General features: G+C 45.4%; 1 protein-coding gene across 2 annotated transcripts in view; it reads left to right on the top strand.

The window, feature by feature from the left end:
* The window catches only part of ASIP (agouti signaling protein), a 192,058-nt gene that overhangs the window by 53,403 nt on the left and 119,592 nt on the right, over positions 1 to 19,063 (top strand). For both annotated transcript variants that reach the window (XM_070051291.2, XM_051844895.3), the window contains exon 3: positions 18,025 to 18,118. The gene's annotated coding sequence lies outside the window, so the exon portion shown is untranslated. The remainder of the gene's footprint in view (positions 1 to 18,024; positions 18,119 to 19,063) is intronic.

The following is a 19,063-nucleotide window of genomic DNA, read 5'->3' as shown; positions in this document are numbered from 1 at the left end:
CCAATACCCATATTTTCATGGCATTATTCCCCCAGGTCCCAGATGAAGCAGATACATCCTGGGAAAGGTGGCATTTTGATTGACAATTAAAATGATAGAATTACATGAAGTGGTGTGAAGGAGGTGATTTGCAGATACCTGCAGCTCAGTGATCCTAGACTAGCTGCCTAACACAAATCAGTACCTCTTTACACCTGGCAAAATTTGAAGATTCTAAAGAGCTCTTGTTTATATGAATTTTATCTATTAATATTTACCGTATTAGAAATTGATAATGAGAAATTAATTATTCATTCATTCATTAAAAAGTAACACCAGGGCGGCGTCACTGCTCACTAGGCTAATCCTCCGCCTGCGGCGCCGGCACCCCAGGTTCTAGTCCCGGTTGGGGCACCGGATTCTGTCCTGGTTGCTCCTCTTCCAGTCCAGCTCTCTGCTGTGGCCCGGGAAGGCAGTGGAGGATGGCCCAAGTGCTTGGCCCTGCACCTGCATGGGAGACCAGGAGGAAGCACCTGGCTCCTGGCTTCGGATCAGCGTGCTAGCCATGGCAACCATTTGGGGGGTGAACCAACGGAAAAGGAAGACCTTTCTCTCTGTCTCTCTATCTCTCTCTCTCTCACTGTCTAACTCTGCCTGTCAAAAAAAAAAAAAAAAAGTAACACTAGTATGTTCTGATACAAAACATTTATTGAACTATTAAGAATTCACCAAGTTTGCAAGATATAAAAAATCAGTTGTATTTCATGTATAGGTCAGATCCATGAATACCAAAATTTAAAATACCTTTTTTTAAAAAAAGATTTTATTTATTCATTTGAGAAGTAGAGTTACAGACAGCGAGAGGGAGAGACAGAGAGAAGGGTCTTCCTTCCGTTGGTTCACTCCTCAAATGGCCTCAACAGCTGGAGCTGTGCCGATCCGAAGTCAGGAGCCAGCTTCCTCTTCCCGGTCTCCCACGCGGGTGCAGGGGCCCAAGGACCTGGGCCATCTTCTATTGCTTTCCCAGGCCATAGCAGAGAGCTGGACTGGAAGAGGAACAGCTGGGACTAGAACCGGCACCCATATGGGATGCCGGCACCACAGGCGGAGGATTAACCTACTGTGCCACGGCGCCAGCCTCTAAAATACTTTTATAATACCTTTTGTAAGTGCTCAAGAAAAAAAGGAACATCTTAAATGTAAATCTAGCAAATTATGCTCAAGATTTGTGTACTGAAAAGTAGAAACATTGGTGAAAGAATTCGAAGATCTAAATAAATCGAAAGACAACTGTATTCATGGATTAGAAGACTCAGCATAGTGAAGATGTTGCTTCTCCTTAAATTAATGTATACTTTAGTTCAATTCTCATGAAAACATCACAAGTTTTTTATTATATAGAATGACAAGATTACTCTAAAATTTGTCTTAGAAAGATAAATAAACTAGAATATCTGAAACCATATGAAAATGAAATAAACTTAGAGGAATAAATTTACCCATTTTCTAGACTTACTATCTGTAAGGAAAAGAGTGCAGATTGGTGCCCCCTCACACAGGGCACCAAAATGTAAGGAAAAGAGGCACAGAGAAGGCAGGGTATGAATTTATAGCTAGACTGAATTTATTCAGAGAAAATAAATCTGCAGAGGTGGGTGACCACCCACTGGTGTGCACATTTGACAGAACATGTCGCAGGAGGCTCAGACCCCAGCAGGCTGGGCTTTTTAATATCTTAGCAGGACTGAGGTGGGAATGAGGGTAGGGGCAGCAGGCAGAGGCAAATTCCTCCATACTGGTCTTTCAAGTGGCCACCTGGGAGAAATGTGGGGGTGGGGTATAAAGACAATAGGATGTGAGACCGAATTGAGATTCAGGGACAAGGAATAAATTTCGATTTTTATCTATCTGTTGGGCAATGAGCAATAATGACTGAGGCTTATGTCTTTGTTCCATCACTAGCCAAAGTAATCAATACGGTAAATATCTGAAATTAAAAATGACAAGAAAATCTTAAGATCCATTATATATAGGGAAATGATAGTATGAGAATTATTACTGGGGCCAGCGCTGTGGAGGGTTAAGCCACTGTCTGCAGCACTGCTATCCCTTATGGGCCCTGGTTCCAGTCCTGGCTGCTCCACTTCTGATCTAGTTCCCTGCTAATGTGCCTGGGAAAGCAGCAGAGGATGGTCCAAGTGCTTGGGCCCTGCACCCATGTGGGAGACCCAGAAGAAGCTCCAAGTGCCTGGCTTTGACCTGGTCCAGCCTTGGCCCTTGAGGCCATTTAGAGGGTGAACCAATGGATAGAAGATTCTCTCTCTCTCTCTCTCTCTCTCTCTCTCTGTAACTCTGCCTTTCAAACAAATAAATCAATATTCAAAGAAGAAAAACCACTACACAGCCATTTAAATTGGATACAGACTCCAGCATTACAGTTCTTCCTGGTTTCTTCCCAATCTGAGTAAATCTTCCCGTCCAACTGAAGCCAGTTTTCGCTCAACTCACAATATATTCCTTTGTGTGCACTTTCCCTCTGAATTGAATTCTTTCTTATCTCAGTCAAGGATAATGCCCTGCCCTCACTGTCTCCCAGACATCTGATCCTTTTGGTTGCCGTGTTCTCTGTTTGTGCTCTAAGAACTCTTCTCCTTCTTTGACAAGAGTTCGGGCTCTGCTTCCTCCCCTCTTTCACCCAACTCTGAACACTTGGCTCCTCTGCTTCCCCATGCCAGACTGCAAAGGCATCTTGCCTGAATGCTTAGCCACACGCGCAAGTGATTGCAAGACAGAACACTCATGGTGTAAGCAATTTTGGCTTCACATTTCTTTTTTTTTTTTTTTTTTTTTTTTTTTTTTTGACAGGCAGAGTGGACAGTGAGAGAGAGAGACAGAGAGAAAGGTCTTCCTTTTGCCGTTGGTTCACCCTCCAATGGCCGCCGCTGCAGCCGGCGCACCGCGCTGATCCTGGCAGGAGCCAGGAGCCAGGTGCTTTTCCTGGTCTCCCATGGGGTGCAGGGCCCAAGCACCTGGGCCATCCTCCACTGCACTCCCTGGCCATAGCAGAGAGCTGGCCTGGAAGAGGGGCGACCGGGACAGAATCCGGCGCCCCAACCGGGACTAGAACCCGGTGTGCCGGCGCCGCAAGGTGGAGGATTAGCCTATTGAGCCACGGCGCCGGCCCGGCTTCACATTTCTTTATGCCTTTGAATTTACAGGAGCTCTGAAGCAACAGAATCCAGTATTGGGTTTCCTGGACATACAAAATCTGTTTTTCAGAGTTTCAACCTGACTGCAGCTGAAACCAAATCCCTCTACCTGTAATTTACTTCTTCTGAGGTAATGGTCTGTCTCCTTTCTTCATCTGTCTGACAGGATACTGGAGTGACCATATCAAAAGGCTATAATGGGGCCCCAATCCTGGTAATTACCTTCGCCTGGAGCTTTCCTGCTGTAAGCTGTGCCCAAAGTGAAGCCATCAGTGTTGACGCCCCTGATCCTTAGAGATCCTTGTGGCTCAAAGAGACGAGACACAACCATACCCCTAACCTTCATGAATCAGATTCTTCCTTTTTTATTTTCACAAAGCAGTTTGACCATGTAACCATCTCATTCTTAGGACCTGGCTCTGCTGAGAGGTTTGTTTCTTTTTAAATTTTATTTTATATTTTTTTAAAGATTTATTTATTTATTTGAAAGTCAGAGTTACATGGAGAGAGGAGAGACAGAGAGGGAGAGAGGTCTTCCTTCTGATGGTTCACTCCCCAGATGGCTGCAACAGCCAGAGCTGTGCCGATCTGAAGCCAGGAATCAGGAGCTTCCTCTACGTCTCCCAAGTGGGTGCAGGGGCCCAAGCACTTGGGCCATCTTTTACTGCTTTCCCAGGCCACAGCAGAGAGCTGGATTGGAAGAGGAGCAGCTGGGACTAGAACCGATGCCCATATGAGATGCCGGCACTTCAGGCCAAGGTGTTAACCCGCTGAGCCACAGCACTGGCCCCTCTTTTTAAATTTTAAAATTTTAAAGGTAGAAAGAGAAAGAGGCATGGATCTCCCATCTGCTAGTGACTGTTCAAATACCTGGAACAGCTGTGGTTGGTCCAGACTAAAGGCAGGAGCCAGAATCTCAATCCAGGTCTTCTGGGTGGGTGGTAGGGACCTAATTACCTGTGTCATCACTTTCTACCTCCCAAAGTATGCATTCAGGGGTGGGGAATGTCCAATCTGCAGACCATATTATGCCCAGCCAAGGGGATTGCAGGCAAGACTCAAAATTCGATAAATGTACAGCAAGGCTAATTTTTAAGTTGATAATTGGATATGGCCCTTGAAATATGTTATAAATGTCTAAATGAAACCTTGGCTGCAAAAAGGTTCCCCACCCCTGCAAGGAATCTGGAATTAGGAGCAGAGCCAAGACTTTATCTGAGGTATTCCAATATGGGAAGGGAGCATCCCAGAGGTATCTGAACCATATGGTTAAACCTCTACCTCTGGCTGGGAGATTTCTAAGGACATGTTTCTATGGCATGGTTCCATTACTCCCTGGCTTTGCTTCTGATTGTCCATGTTTTCTGCTCAGTGGGACATGGCTGGCCCTTCCTTAAGGGATTTTTTTTTTTTTTTTGACAGGCAGAGTGGACAGTGAGAGAGACAGACAGACAGAAAGGTCTTCCTTTTGCTGTTGGTTCACCCTCCAATGGCCGTCACGGCCGCCGCATTGCGCTGGTCCTAAGGCAGGAGCCAGCTGCTTCTCCTGGTCTCCCATGCGGGTGTAGGGCCCAAGCACTTGGGCCATCCTCCACTGCACTCCCTGGCCATAGCAGAGAGCTGGCCTGGAAGAGGGGCAACCGGGACAGAATCCGGTGCCCTGACCGGGACTAGAACCCGGTATGCCGGCGCTGCAAGGCAGAGGATTAGCCTATTGAGCCACGGCACCGGCCCGGGATCTTCTTTCTTACACATAACTCTGGAGGGCTCATTTGGTATAGTGAAGATCTATAGCCTTCTCTTTTCTGATGCCATCTCAACTACCTATGTACCAAGCTTGGGCAGTGGCCTACTACTTTTAAAATAATTTAGATGCTTGAAGATACAGAAAAATTTGTACTCCAGTACTAAACTATGATTCTGAAACCCAAACTAGCAAAATTTCTGGCAAAATCATCTAGGTACCCTGGTTTAGGGAAAATATTACTATCGAAGAAACAAAGCAGTTAAATAAGAGGACGATGAGGAAGGAGTGGAAAGGAGAAATGAGGGAAGGGGAATCAAAAGAAAAAATTTAGCCCAAAGATACACTTACATAGCATATCTATCATACTATACCAGACAACACAATGACAAACAGAATGAAATTTCTTCTTCACCCACTAGGTGGGACTCGCCTCTCACTATATATAAAGCCCTGTCCCAAAAGTCCTCGGTAGGTGCTCTCTGTAGTTAATGTCGGTAAATCCGATCTAAAGAAGGGTTCTGAAATCCAGATGTTGTTTTTAGATCAATGATTCTCCAAATGAAATCCAAGGACCTCTGGTGGGTCTGTAAAGTCTTCCAATCATTCCGTGGGCTGGGTCAAAATGTAAGGCACACAAGAGTATTGTTGGGTAGTTTTGTTTTCTTTCTTTTTTTCAGGAAAACACATTTTCCACTGCGGATTTGAATCAAAATTTAAAAGCATCGAAACAAACGTCTTTCAGAGGAGCTACCAATACTCACAAGCGATTCAGCAAAAACACTGCAAAAATGTTTTCTGTTTCAGCTTGTTTAGTTTTTTAGTAAGTAGTAAATTTGTAATTTTCTAGTAAATAGGTGATACTCTTGTCTCACACAATGTAGGGACTAAATATTTTGACTCACCGATGCAGATCAAAGATGAACTTTGCAAAGTGCCTTTATGAGGGGGAGAAAATAAGATTCTCTCCTCCCTGGACTTCCATGTCTCGGTATCATTTATTCCTGCTCCTCTCAGCACCGCTTCCTAGCTCAATGCCCACAGCTTGGAGTCAGAAGCAGCCACTGCCTCAAAGAATCCCTCTCAGCTGCCCGGCTGTCTTTCCTCAGGTTTCTCTTGTGGAGAGGCGGCAGGAACTCAGGTGTGGGGTGAAGGGGGCTTCAAATGCGGCTGCGGCTTGGGAAGATCTGTTTTTCCACATCCTAGCCCCACAGCAAGAGTTAACCCTAGGAGAGCTTGGGCTGCCGGAGGAGACTTTGTGAGTTATCAGATGACCCCGCTGTCAGCCATAAAGCACATCCAGGCTGCTCCAATGCCAGGAGATTTGCACTCACGGCTAGGTCTGGCTTTCCTTGTCTAACGGAGCAAGGTGCACGTTTGGCCATTTGTGGAATCAATTTGCACAGCCATAGTTTTCTTGAAGGATTTCAAAACATTTGGTCTGCCTACAGAGCATGGAAATAGTTCAGAAGCTGTAAAACTGAGTGCACTTGGAGGCCTCTAATTGGATTTTGCTGAAGTGCTGGCAGCACCATCCACCTATCCGGTAATTCTGCCATGCAAACTAAGTGCCCTCTGATCATCAGACGCCGCCCAGTGTCACCCAGGTGCTGTTGGCCCCCGCGATTCTTTGGTGCAGACCTACCCAGGAATGGAGGAAGTAATATTCTTTCTCTTTTGCTTGGTAAGGTGAAATAGCTTGTTGGCTCTTTGAATGTGATGGGAAAAGAAGAGAAGAAGAAATAGCAAACAACCCCAGCATCTGGATGGAATTTATTACGTACCTCTGTGGGACCCCTGGTTCCTGAATGTTTCAGCTAATGACTCCCTCTTCCAAGTCTGCAGAGGCTCAAGGCTCAGCCTGTCAGGGAATGATACTTTGCTGCCAGTTACTGCAAGTTGGTTTAAATAGATTTGGAGATGCTGTAGCTGTGACCAAAGCCCTGGCAGGGGGAGGTGGGGCAGCACAAGCCACTTAAACTCACTCACATGTTTCTGTGTGGATACCCCGTGGGAAGGGTATTTGTCACTTGTGGAGAAACTGGACATTCCCTATTGTACTTTTTTAAAAAAATGTTTTCTTTATTTGAAAGGCAGAGTTACAGTGAGAGAAAGAGATCTCTTTCACTGATTCATTCCCAAAATGGTCAAACAGCCCCACACTGCCAGGCCAAAGCCAGGAGTCAGCAGCCAGGAAGCCCATCCAGATCTCCTATGTGGGTGGCAGAGTTCCAAGCACTTGAACCATCCTCTGCTACGTTCTCAGGCACATTAGAAGGAAGCTGGTCAGAAGTGGAGCAGCCAGGACTTGAACCAGTGCTCATTTAGGATGCTGGTTTCACAGGTAGTAGCTTAACCTACTGTGCCACAGCATTAATCCATCCCTGCTGTATTACATGGTTTCTCAGTCCTAGAACCTGCCTCATGCAAGTAAAACCTATGAACTTGCTCAAGTCTTTGGGAGAAGATTTGAGTCCTATTATGGCTAACATTTTTGGACACCTAAGGTATAGAAGAAAGAGGATCAAAACACCTAGTTTGATATTCTACTGATACTTATAAACTGTGATTTTGAGCCAGTTAGCCTACTTCTTTGAATTTCAGTTTCTTTTTTTTTTAAAAAGACTTTATTTATTTATTCGAGAGGTAGAGTTACAGACAGTGAGAGGGAGAAATAGAGAGAAAGGTCTGCCATCCGATGGTTCATTCCCCAGTTGGCCGCAACAGCTGGAGCTGCGCCATTCCAAAGGCAGGAGCCAGGTGCTTCTTCCTGGTCTCCCATGTGGGTGCAGGGTCCCAAGGACTTTGGCCATCCTCTACTGCTTTCCCAGGCCATAGCAGAGAGCTGGAGTGGAAGAGGAGCAGCTGGGACTAGAACTGGCGCCCATATGGGATGCGGGTGCCGCGGGTGGAGGATTAACCTACTGCGCCACAGCACCAGCCCCTGAGTTTCAGTTTCTTTATCAATAAGGTGGTAAATAATATCCAGCATAGAAATACTTGGAATGAGTTGAGCTAGTGGTATGTAAAGTATGTGGTGGGGCTCAATGCATATGAACTGCATCTGAATTTCGACAAGCATTTTGTGACAAAGGAAGATTCTGCCTGGAAAAAAGAAAACCCTCAATTAAAATGTGAGCACAGGGAAGGAGGTCAGTGATGGCCACACACACCTACCTATACCACTACAACTTTCTGGAAGACTTTTTTTCAATAGATTGTGCCTGATTTTCTTTTTTTTTTTTTTTTAAACTTGAAAGGCAGAGTTACAGAGAGAGAGAAAAAGAGAGGTCTTTCATCCACTGGTTCACTCCCCAGTTGGCCGCAATGGCTGGAGCTGCGCTGATCCGAAGCCAAGAGCCAGGAGCTTCCTCCAGGTCTCCCATGCTGGTTGAGGGGCCCAAGGACTTGGGCCTTCTACTGTTTTCCCAGGCCATAGCAGAGAGCTGGATCGGAAGCAGAGCAGCTGGGACTCGAACTGGCATCCATATGTGATGACTGCACTGCAGGTGGTAACTTTACCCACTATGCCACAGTGCCAGTCCTCCTAACCTCCAGGAAGACTTGATGTCAGGGTGGAATGAGGGAAAATTTACTGAGCTGGAAATTAGAAAAACTATGTTCTATTTCTGATTCTGGATATAACAGAGCTAGGCTAAGTTTGGACCAACTGTTTTATGTCCTTATGGTTGTTACCATATGATATGATTGTTACCCATATGATAGCAGTAATCATATTCTCACTCCCCAAAATATCATAGTATTGTGAACTTTTAAGAAGATGAGATCTAGGCCGGCGCCGCGGCTCACTAGGCTAATCCTCTAGTCCCAGTCGGGTCGCCAGATTCTGTCCCGGTTGCCCTTCCTCCAGGCCAGCTCTCTGCTGTGGCCAGGGAGTGCAGTGGAGGATGGCCCAAGTTCTTGGGCCCTGCACCCCATGGGAGACCAGGAGAAGTACCTGGCTCCTGCTATAGGATCAGTGCGGTGCGCCGGCTGCAGTGCGCCGGCCGCGGTGGCCGTTGGAGGGTGAACCAACAGCAAAGGAAGACCTTTCTCTCTCTGTCTCTCTCTCTCACTGTCCACTCTGCCTGTCAAAAAATGAAAAAATAAAAAAAGAGATGATATCTATAAAAATATAATACATTGGTAATTTGCTGAAACTTCAAACAATCCTAAACCAGCTGCACCCATAAAACTCTGGGAAGCCATCTTATCCATTTTTGGTTGCTATCATAGAATACCTGGGCATGGATAATTTATCAAAAAAAGTTTTATTTTAGCTAACAGTTCTGGAAGTCTAAGAGGATGGCAGCAGCATCTGCACAGTTTCTGGTGATGGCCTCTTGGCTGAAAATTGAAAGGGGAAGCAGGCACTTTTGGAAAGAGAGTGAGTGAGGTGCTGGACTCATTTTACAGTAACCCACTCCTGTGATAACTAACCCAATCTTGTATCAACAAGAGTGGATCCATCATGACCTAAAATATCTCTTTTAAAGGCCCTTCCAGATGTGAGTTTTGGTGGGAACAAACCACATTCAAACTGAAGGTTATGGGAAATTACATTTAATTCTGTTGCAGTGGCTAACAAGAATGGACTGTAACTCACAATGTTCCATTGGAGTTACTAGAAAAACTAGCCCCTAGGTTCAGTATGTAGTCCTTAAAGGGTAGTGAGAAACAACATAAAGGGATAAAGTAACTCTAGCTTTTTTAAATCTCATGAGTGAGTTCGTGGTTGAAGCTTCTAAATCCAGAACCTTGTGGATAGAGTTGAGGGAACTGGTCAGAGCCAAAGAGCTTTAGGAGTTTATGTACTACTCTGATCTGAGCATCTTGGGACTTGCAACTTTGGGAAGCTTTTTTAAAAAGGCTCTGGGGGCACATATTTGGCTTAGTAGTCAACATGCTGGTTAAGATGCGGCCATCTACATTGGAAAGCCTGGGTTCAATACCTACCTCCAGCTCCTGATTCCAGCTTCCTGGCAATGCAGACCCTGGGAGGCATCAATAAGTTGGGTCCCGCCACTCACACAGGAGATCTAGATTGAGTGCCCAGCTCCTGGCTCTGGCTTCTGCTCAGCCCCAGCCATTGCAGGCATTTGGGGAGTGAACCAGCAGATGGCTACTCTGTCTATTTCTGTTTCTGTGTCTCTCTCTAACTCTCAGGTAAATAAGTAAATAAATAATGCCACCTACAACCACAAGCTTATAAACATTTATTTTCAACAACTGCCAAGAAGGGGAATCATTCTCTTTATCAGACTTTTTATTTCCCTTTCCTTCCAAGAAAACTTGTAAAAGAAAGTTAGAGAAACCATGTTTAATTGTTTCTTTTACTTCCATGACCCAACATATTACAGACCTACTCTGAGTGAAAAGGATGTGGGAAAGGCTTATGGGACAGGCAAACTCTCATCTTTAAGCCCTGAGGCTTAAGTACCTCCTGATCACAAAGGACTGCCTGGAATGTTTCTCCCATTTATGGGTTGGTGTGGGCTCTAAATCAAAGGCATTTGTTCCAAGAGCTTCTGCATGAACATGGGGATGTGGGCATTTTCCCGCAAATGCTGTCTCCTGCATAGAGCCACTGAAGCAATACACTGGGGTAGAGGGAGCAGGGAGGCAGCAGGAGGGCAGTGAGAATTAAGATTCAACCTTTCTTCAGTTGCCTTGGTCTTGCTCTACAGAAATGAAGACATTGCTGGCTATCCCAGTCACAGGCATGTAGTACACCTCCCCAACTTGCCAATAAATAATCCCTGCTCATATATCAGTGAGTATAGGAACTCACTGGAACTACATAAGTCCAGCATTTAAAGTTCCCATGAAAATCCAAATCTAGGCTCACATAGTCTATTCTTTAGAAGGAGTCATTAGAATTAAATTTTTTAAAAGATTTTATTTATTTGGCCGGTGCCACGGCTCACTAGGCTAACCCTCCGCCTTGCGGCACCGGCACAGCGGGTTCTGGTCCCTGTCAGGGCGCCGTATTCTGTCCCGGTTGCCCCTCTTCCAGGCCAGCTCTCTGCTGTGGCCAGGGAGTGCAGTGGAGGATGGCCCAGGTACTTGGGCCCTGCACCCCATGGGAGACCAGGGCTCCTGCCATCAGATCGGCGCGGCACGCCGGCCACAGCGCACCAGCCGCGGCGGCCATTGGAGGGTGAACCAACGGCAAAAGAAGACCTTCCTCTCTGTCTCTCTGTCTCTCACTGTCCACTCTGCCTGTCAAAAAAATTAATTAAAAAAAGATTTTATTTGAGAGGTAGACAGAGAGAGGGAGAGATAGAGAAAAAGGTCTTCCATCCACTGGTTCACTCTCCAAATGGCCAGAATGGCTGGAGCTGGGCTGATCTGAAGCTAGGAGCCAGGAGCTTCTTCAGGGTCTCCCATGTGGGTGCAGGGATCCAAGCACTTGGGCCATCTTCTGCTTTCCCACGCTATAGCAGAGAGCTGGATCGGAAGAGGAGCAGCTGGGACTAGAACTGGTGCCCACATGGGATGCCGGCACCACAGGTGGAAGCTTAGCCCACTACACCACAGTGCCAGCCCGTAGAATGAATTTCTTTCTAATGCTTGTGAATTCTACCTCAGGAAGACCTTGGAAAATGCTGAGATGCCCTCATAGAAAACCTTTATCTATTTAGATCCACAGTAAATAAGCATATGATGACTGTTTGCTTAGTATTTCTAAGGTATGGATATGTCAATTTGTTAGAGAAAGAAATAAATAGGATAGTTCTTGTTTTGGGAGCATTTGATCAGGAGATTTTTAGGGGGAACCTGGCATTTCAGGTAGTAGGCAATCTCATTTTTTCAGCTTTTGTTATTGAAACCTTCCATTGGTCTGTGTCTGAGAAAAGTCCAAATGGACCAGAAGTCCAATAGGAGGAGTCCAAGGGCAGGTGGCAGGAGGGCTGGCCCACTTGTGAGTACAGGGATTCTAGGAGTGGGGTAGGGGTACCCCCATACCCCAAAGAGCTTGTCCCCTAGCTGGCCCTTCTTTCTCACATTTTTAAGGCCCTGTGATCTTTACTGCCAAGAAAATCATATGGTTTTGATTCGGGCTTCTGGCTTACTGAGAGCTTTTCATGTCTCTGGTGACAGGAAGCCCTCCAGTCACTTTAAGCAGCTGCTCTGGCATCTAAAACAGGAGGCCAGCTCTTTTGGAATTCCTCACCTGTTGGGCAGTGGAGCCCCATGGAAAGCAATATTCAATGCACAGAAAAGGCAATAATAGCTATGGAGGTGGGGAGATTTTTCTGGGATTCACAGAGGTAGACTAGGCTTAGGTACCTGTAGGAGTCAGTTCAATCCAGAGAACTGGGTTTTTCTCATTATGTTCCCCTGAATTTTTTTATTTTTATTTATTTTTTTATTTTTTTGACAGGCAGAGTGGACAGTGAGAGAGAGAGAGACAGAGAGAAAGGTCTTCCTTTGCCGTTGGTTCACCCTCCAATGGCCGCCGCGGCCAGTGCGCTGTGGCCGGCGTGCTGCGCCGATCTGATGGCAGGAGCCAGGTACTTCTGGTCTCCCATGGGGTGCAGGGCCCAAGCACTTGGGCCATCCTCCACTGCACTCCCTGGCCACAGCAGAGAGCTAGCCTGGAAGAGGGGCAACCAGGACAGAATCCGGCACCCCGACCAGGACTAGAACCCGGTGTGCCAGCGCCTCAAGGCAGAGGATTAGCCTAGTGAGCCGCGGAGCCAGCCTCCCTGAATTTTCATATGGATCTTCCTATGAGATGGTTCTTTCCTGGAAATGGGATGGCATCTCTGGAAGAGATAAAAGAAGGAAGTATCATCTGAATAAGGAACTACACAAAACTACTCCTTTACATTGATGTGTCAGTTGCCAAAGTGTCAGATGAGCTTCAGTAGAATTTTTGGAAGAAAATTCTGTGTTTTAGGGGCCGGCGCAGTGGTGCAGCGGGTTAACTCCCTGGCCTGAAGTGCCGGCATCCCATATGGGTGCCGGTTTGAGACCCGGCTGCTCTACTTCCAATCCAGCTCTCTGCTATGGCCTAGGAAAGCAGTAGAAGATGGCCCAGGTCCTTGAGTCCCTTTCACCCACTTGGGAGACCTGGAAGAAGCTCCTGCCATTGCGGCCAATTGGGGAGTGAACCATTGGCTGGAAGACCTCTCTCTCTCTCTCTCTCACACTCTCTCTCTCCCTCTCCTCTCTCTGTGTTAACTCTGACTTTCAAATAAATAAATAAATCTTTTAAAAAAATTCTGTGTTTTAGTGGTCAGGAAGTTTAAGACTAGGGGAAATCAGTCACTTCCCAGAAAGGAGCTATTCTTAGATGAAAGAGGTGATGGGATGGAAATAAACTAAGGAAAACCTTAAAACAATCATTTTATTTATATAATGCTTTATAATTTTCAGTCACTTATTCTCTCAAGGCCTGTGCACTTGCTGACATCATTGCTTGGAAGACTTCTTCAGCGCATCCCCATTTGGCTGACTCCTTCTCGTCCTCCAGATTTCAAATGTCTCCTCCTCAGGAAAGACTTGCCTGGCCAACCTCTCAACTTCACTCCTTATCTCGTAACCTCATATTCTTCCTAGCATTCATCACTTTTTAAAGTTATTTTTGTTTACTTTGGTCTAGTTTTCCAGCCATAATATAAGATACATGAAATAGTATCTGCTCTTACTCATTGCTGTATCCTTAATGCCTAAAATAGTGTCTTCAGAACAACAAGTGCTCAATAAAAATATGCTGAATGAGGGCAGGGTTGGGAGAACTAGCCCAGGAAAGCTAGGTAAAATTGGAATGGGATGCACATGGCCAGAGAGAATAGAAATGATCAAGAGAGGAAATTGGGGGCAGCAGCTAAAATCTCCTGAGATGAGGAAATAGAAAGTGAAAATAAAAGAACCACATTTTGCCTGTTTGTTTTCCACTTTCATTATTTACAACAAGTGTTTTAAGTCCTTCTGATGTTTTGGAATTATGTTAAGAGTGATGGATTCACCGGCGCCACGGCTCACGAGGCTAATCCTCTGCCTTGCGGCACCGGCACACCGGGTTCTAGTCCCGGTCAGGGCACCGGATTCTGTCCCGGTTGCCCCTCTTCCAGGCCAGCTCTCTGCTGTGGCCAGGGAGTGCAGTGGAGGATGGCCCAAGTGCTTGGGCCCTGCACCCCATGGGAGACCAGGAGAAGTACCTGGCTCCTGCCATCGGATCAGCGTGGTGCGCCGACCTCAGCGCGCCTGCTGCGGCGGCCATTGGAGGGTGAACCAACGGCAAAGGAAGACCTTTCTCTCTGTCTCTCTCTCTCCCTGTCCACTCTGCCTGTCAAAAAAAAAAAAAAAAAATTAAAAAAAAAGAGTGATGGATTTAAAGATGAATGAAGTCATAGTTTCAAGAGGATGGGGAGAGGAAGCAAACTCAGGAGATTCTCTCTTCTGAACTGTTAAACCATTCTCTGAATTCATCATCTTATAAGGAGACACATGAAAAACATAGGTACATGAAAATGGGATAGGGGCTATCAGGGTTATTACTGACTTCAGTAAGGGGAACATGTCAGGGAAGTGTCAAGATGTTAACATTAGATTTGGGCTTTGAAGATCAGTAAAGAGTTCATCAGAAAGAGAGGAAAAAGAGGTGTACTTCAGGTAAAATAACAGCATGAAAAAAGCCATGGAAGCATGGAAGTACTTGTTATCCCTGGAAAATGCAAGCAGACCAAATTATTCCCTATGGCCAGATTAGGTTGTGCGTGGAGGAATGGCTAGACATAAGGCTAGAAATATGGATGGAATGATGTGGTGAGGGGCTGGCCTTATTATGGGTCATTCTAAAGAATATGGACTTAGTCAAATCAGGACAATATACATTTGTGAAGTTCTTGGATCTTCATGTGACCGATAATGAATGGTGGTATGTGAGCAATTCTTCCCATTTATGACAAAAAAATCAGCTTTATGCCAGTCGTATCTGTTTACTTATAGGTGTGGCCTCAGTATAGCTGAGTCTGGGAACAGTGCTGGCCTGAGAAGCTAGGCCCCAACCCATACTCAGGGCCAGGCTAAATGTGTGCATCCTATTAGGGATTTCACAAAGCCAAGTCCAGATCACTTGCCACATCTCACAAAGTACAAAGGCATCAGGTAGCCCTGTTAGGGGCAGTTGTCCCTGGATTGACTAGAATGAAATGAATGGGGCATGCATCTTCTGTGCAAATTTAAGAGGGTGCCAAAAATCTCAAAAGTTGAAATAAATTATCTTTTAATGAAATATTTTAAAATAACAAAATATGCAAAAGAAATCAGTCATTGTGGAGCTGTATTGAGTTCCTGGTTCCTGGCTTCAACCTCACTCAGCCTGGGCCATTTCAGGCATTTGAGAAGTGAACTAGGAGCTGACATTGTGGGTATAGCAGTTTAAGCTGCCGCCTATATGGGATTATAGGTGCTGGTTCAAGACCTGGCTGCTCCATTTCCTATCCAACTCCCTGCTAATGTGCCTGGGAAAGCAGTGGAAGATGGCCAAGTGCTTGGGTCCCTGCACTCACATTAGAGACCCAGAAGAAGCTCCTGGCTCCTGGCTTCAGTCTTGCACAGTCCTGCCGTTGTGGCCATTTTGAAGGTAAACCAGTGGAGGTTCTCTCTGTGTTTCTCTGTCTCTGTCTCTCTCTCTCTCTCTCTTTCAAATAAAAAAAAAATCTAAAGAATATTCTAGGTTTCCTGGCTCAAAGAAACCTCCAGCTTGATCTTAATTTTTTTTCAAAGATTTATATATTTGGAAGGTAAAGTGAAAGAGAGAGAGAAACAAAAAGAGATATTCCATCCTCTGGTTCACTTCCTAAATGACCTGTGCTGGGCCAAGCCATAGCCAGGAGCCTGGAGCTCCATCTGGGTATCTCACATGGGTGGCAGAGGCCCTAGCATTTGGGCCATCTTTTGCTATTTCCCCAGGTGCATTAACAGTGAGCTGGATCAGAAGCAGAGCAGTTGGGACTTGAACTACTACTCCAGTATGATATGCCCACATTACAAGCTACAGCTTAACCTGCTATACCACAACAGCAGTCCTAGCTTGATTTAACACTGCCTCTCCAGAGTTGAAGGAAGGACACGTTCCAGGGTTTGTACACATGGGTGTGCATGCTACTGTGGGTGTTAGCCTCCCTCCTGGGCACCCATTCCAGTTCCTCTCATAGAGCAGGAGCCTGAGGATATCTCCTGGAAGAGAGAGAAGGGGAACTCTGCAAAGTGGCACACACAGGTTACGTTGTTGTGGCACAACGTATTCAGCAGATGCTTATGATGCCAGCATCCCATATCCCATATTCGAGTCCCAGCTACTCTGTTTCCAATCCAGCTTCCTGCCAATGTGCCTGAGAAGGCAGTGGGATATGATCTAAGTACCATGTGGGAGACTAGGTTGGAGTTCCTGGCTCCTGACTTTGGGCCTAGCCCTGGTTGGTGTGGTCATTTAAATGAACCAGCAGATGGAAGATCTCTCTCTGTGTCTCTCTCTCTCTCACTCTGCTTTTCAAATAAATACTTTTTAAGTGGTACACAGGACAGGGATTGCGGTGCCTCCTCACTGTGAAACCCATTTGCGAGTCTGCACTGCCCCCAGGTGGCCACACCAGAGCTCTGCTCTGCTTATGGTTTTGGGAGAAGGCTGTATGAGATACTTGCCTTCTAGCTGGAGCTCTTTGAAGATCCAGTAGTGAGGAAACAAGGGGAGAAACCAAGACCAATACCATCAAATTGGGCACTGGAATGCTTCAGGAATGTCTTTTTACAATGTCTACATTTAATTGTTGTCATTAACTTAAAATAGGTTCAGAGAAACAGATTGAATTCACTAAAATGTTTAGGGAATTGGGGCAGGGAAATGCTATGTAATTGAGGTTTAGCTAAATAATTGTTCAATTTTTTACCATTAAAGACATTTTTAAAAACCAAGACTACTTCTCTGAAGCTCATTAATTTAAACAATTATTGTAGGCTTAGTTTATGCCATACACTAAGAAACAGGATATAAAAACATTGTTCCTGCTTAAAAAGAATTTGTAGTCCCAGAGAGAAGACATTTAATGAAATTATAAGAAATAAAAATAATAAAAACAAGGTCCGTATGTTGATTAAGAGGCAGTAAGCTATGCAAGCACCTAATGGGCTAGAGAAGGGGACAGTTCAAGCAAAGCTTCTTGGAAGAAGTTATGTCTGAGCTGATCTTAGATGATGAATAGGGTTAAGCTATGTGGGGGCCAAGGATTGATTTCAGGAGATGACCACATTTCAGACAGAAGGGCCACTGCTATCAAAGGTATGGAGGAAAACAAGAGTGAGGGCAGAGGGGCCCAGAGTCAGAAGAGGGAGACAGGTTAAGGAGCCTGGATCCTATGTTGTGGTGTCCCTGAAAGATTTGAAGCAGGAGTGACATAGGGGCAGGATGAATTTTACAAATATTGTGACAGCAGAGGTGTGGGAAGGTACATTTAAATGACATCTAGATACAAGGAGATCAGAAAAAATAGGTAAAAGCAGAATTCAAGGACAAAACAAAAAGAATGCCTGAATTCGTGAGTTTGAGGCAAAAGCAGGTCTAAGAGCACTGGATGCAAGAGGATGAGAGTGAAGGGGGGCCAGTGCTGTGGCATAGGGGTAAAACTGCTGTCTGTAGTGCTGGCATCTCATGTGGGAACCGGTTCAAGTCCCGGCTGCTCCACTTCCAATCCAGCTCTCTGCTATGACTGACTTTCAAATAAAATAAATAAATCTAAAAAAAAAAAAAAAAAAAAAAAAGAGCGAGAGAGAGAAATGCTGTTGAGGGGCAGTGGCAGAGCTGACAAGGACTCTGCTTGGGGCTTATCTTCAAAGCAGGTACAGCCAGCTTGTCTCTGCTGTCCTGAAGGCAACAGTCTGCCAGACTCACCTGAGGAAGGGGACTACTTATTTCAGGCTTGGAGATCCGGCTTTTGATAAATGAGTAAATTTACTCAGATAATGATCCTGTCCTATTTTCAAGTGTGAGAACAACTTCAAAGTAGCTTGCGCTCTTAAAGATCATTTAGAGTAAGTAATGTTCTCCAGATGTGTTTTTTGTCTGTTTTTGTTTTGTTTTAGCAGTGAGCATGCTAGCCAAGTTTAATGAAGAGAAATAATGAAGAGTATGCCTGACAGACCATGCAAGAATCTCAGGGAAGAATTGAGAGCCCAGGTATGCCTTACACTGCTATCTAAGAGACTGTTACTCAGGGCTTGTTTATAACCATTAAATTATATTTTCTTGATTTTGTTTAAATAACATTAATGATGGACACATAAAGCCTGTAACTACTATATATATATATATATATTTATATATTTAAAAAATCTAAGGGCCATCATTCTGGCATAGTGGATAAAGCCACGGCCTGCAATACCAGCATCCCATATGGGCACTTATTCATGTCCCAGCTGCTTCACTTTGTTGTGTCCGAATTTCCCAATCAATGCACAAGGCACAGTTGCAGATGCAAAAGCAGAGGTTTATTTGTCACCAGTGGGCTGGGACCCCCTACCTGCACACAGCCCTTTGGCAGTGCACAGGCAAAAGGCCCTCTGTTTGCATAAGAGAGGTTTTTATAGCCTCACACTTACAAGGGTGCAGGTCATCTCCTATGTAGGTTACCTTTTTATTCTCTATATGGCAAGGTATTGGGACCTAACATGTTCATTGGTTCATTTAAACGTAAAGACTATATATGTTATGTGGCAGGAAGGCCACACAAAGGAGATGGCATGGGGAAGAACTGGCGGAACCATCGGGCCATAAATCCCAGGGGAGCTGGTGGGGGGCAGGAGGTCATAAAGTCCAGGGGAGCATAGCAGGCAAGCAAGCAGCCAGAGTACAGAAGACTCCAACTCCCACAACTTCTGATCCAGCTCTCTGCTAATGGCCTGGGGAAAGCAGCAGCAGATGGCCCAGGTGCGTGGGTCCCTGCTACCCATGTGGGAGACCTGGAAGAAGCTCCCAGCTCCTGGCTTTGGCCTGGCCCAGACTCGGCTATTGCAGCCATTTGGGGAGTGAACCAGCAGATAGAAGATCTCTCTCTGTTTTTCCCTCTCTCTCCCAGTAACTCTTTCAAATAAATAAATAAATATAAAAAACAAACAAACTAAC

Source organism: Oryctolagus cuniculus, chromosome 11 (genome assembly GCF_051225735.1).
Source record: "Oryctolagus cuniculus isolate XC-2025 breed Fujian yellow rabbit chromosome 11, ASM5122573v1, whole genome shotgun sequence".
NCBI lineage: Eukaryota > Metazoa > Chordata > Mammalia > Lagomorpha > Leporidae > Oryctolagus > Oryctolagus cuniculus.
Note: the sequence above shows the minus strand (reverse complement) of the source record. Positions and strands in the feature narration are given on the sequence as shown.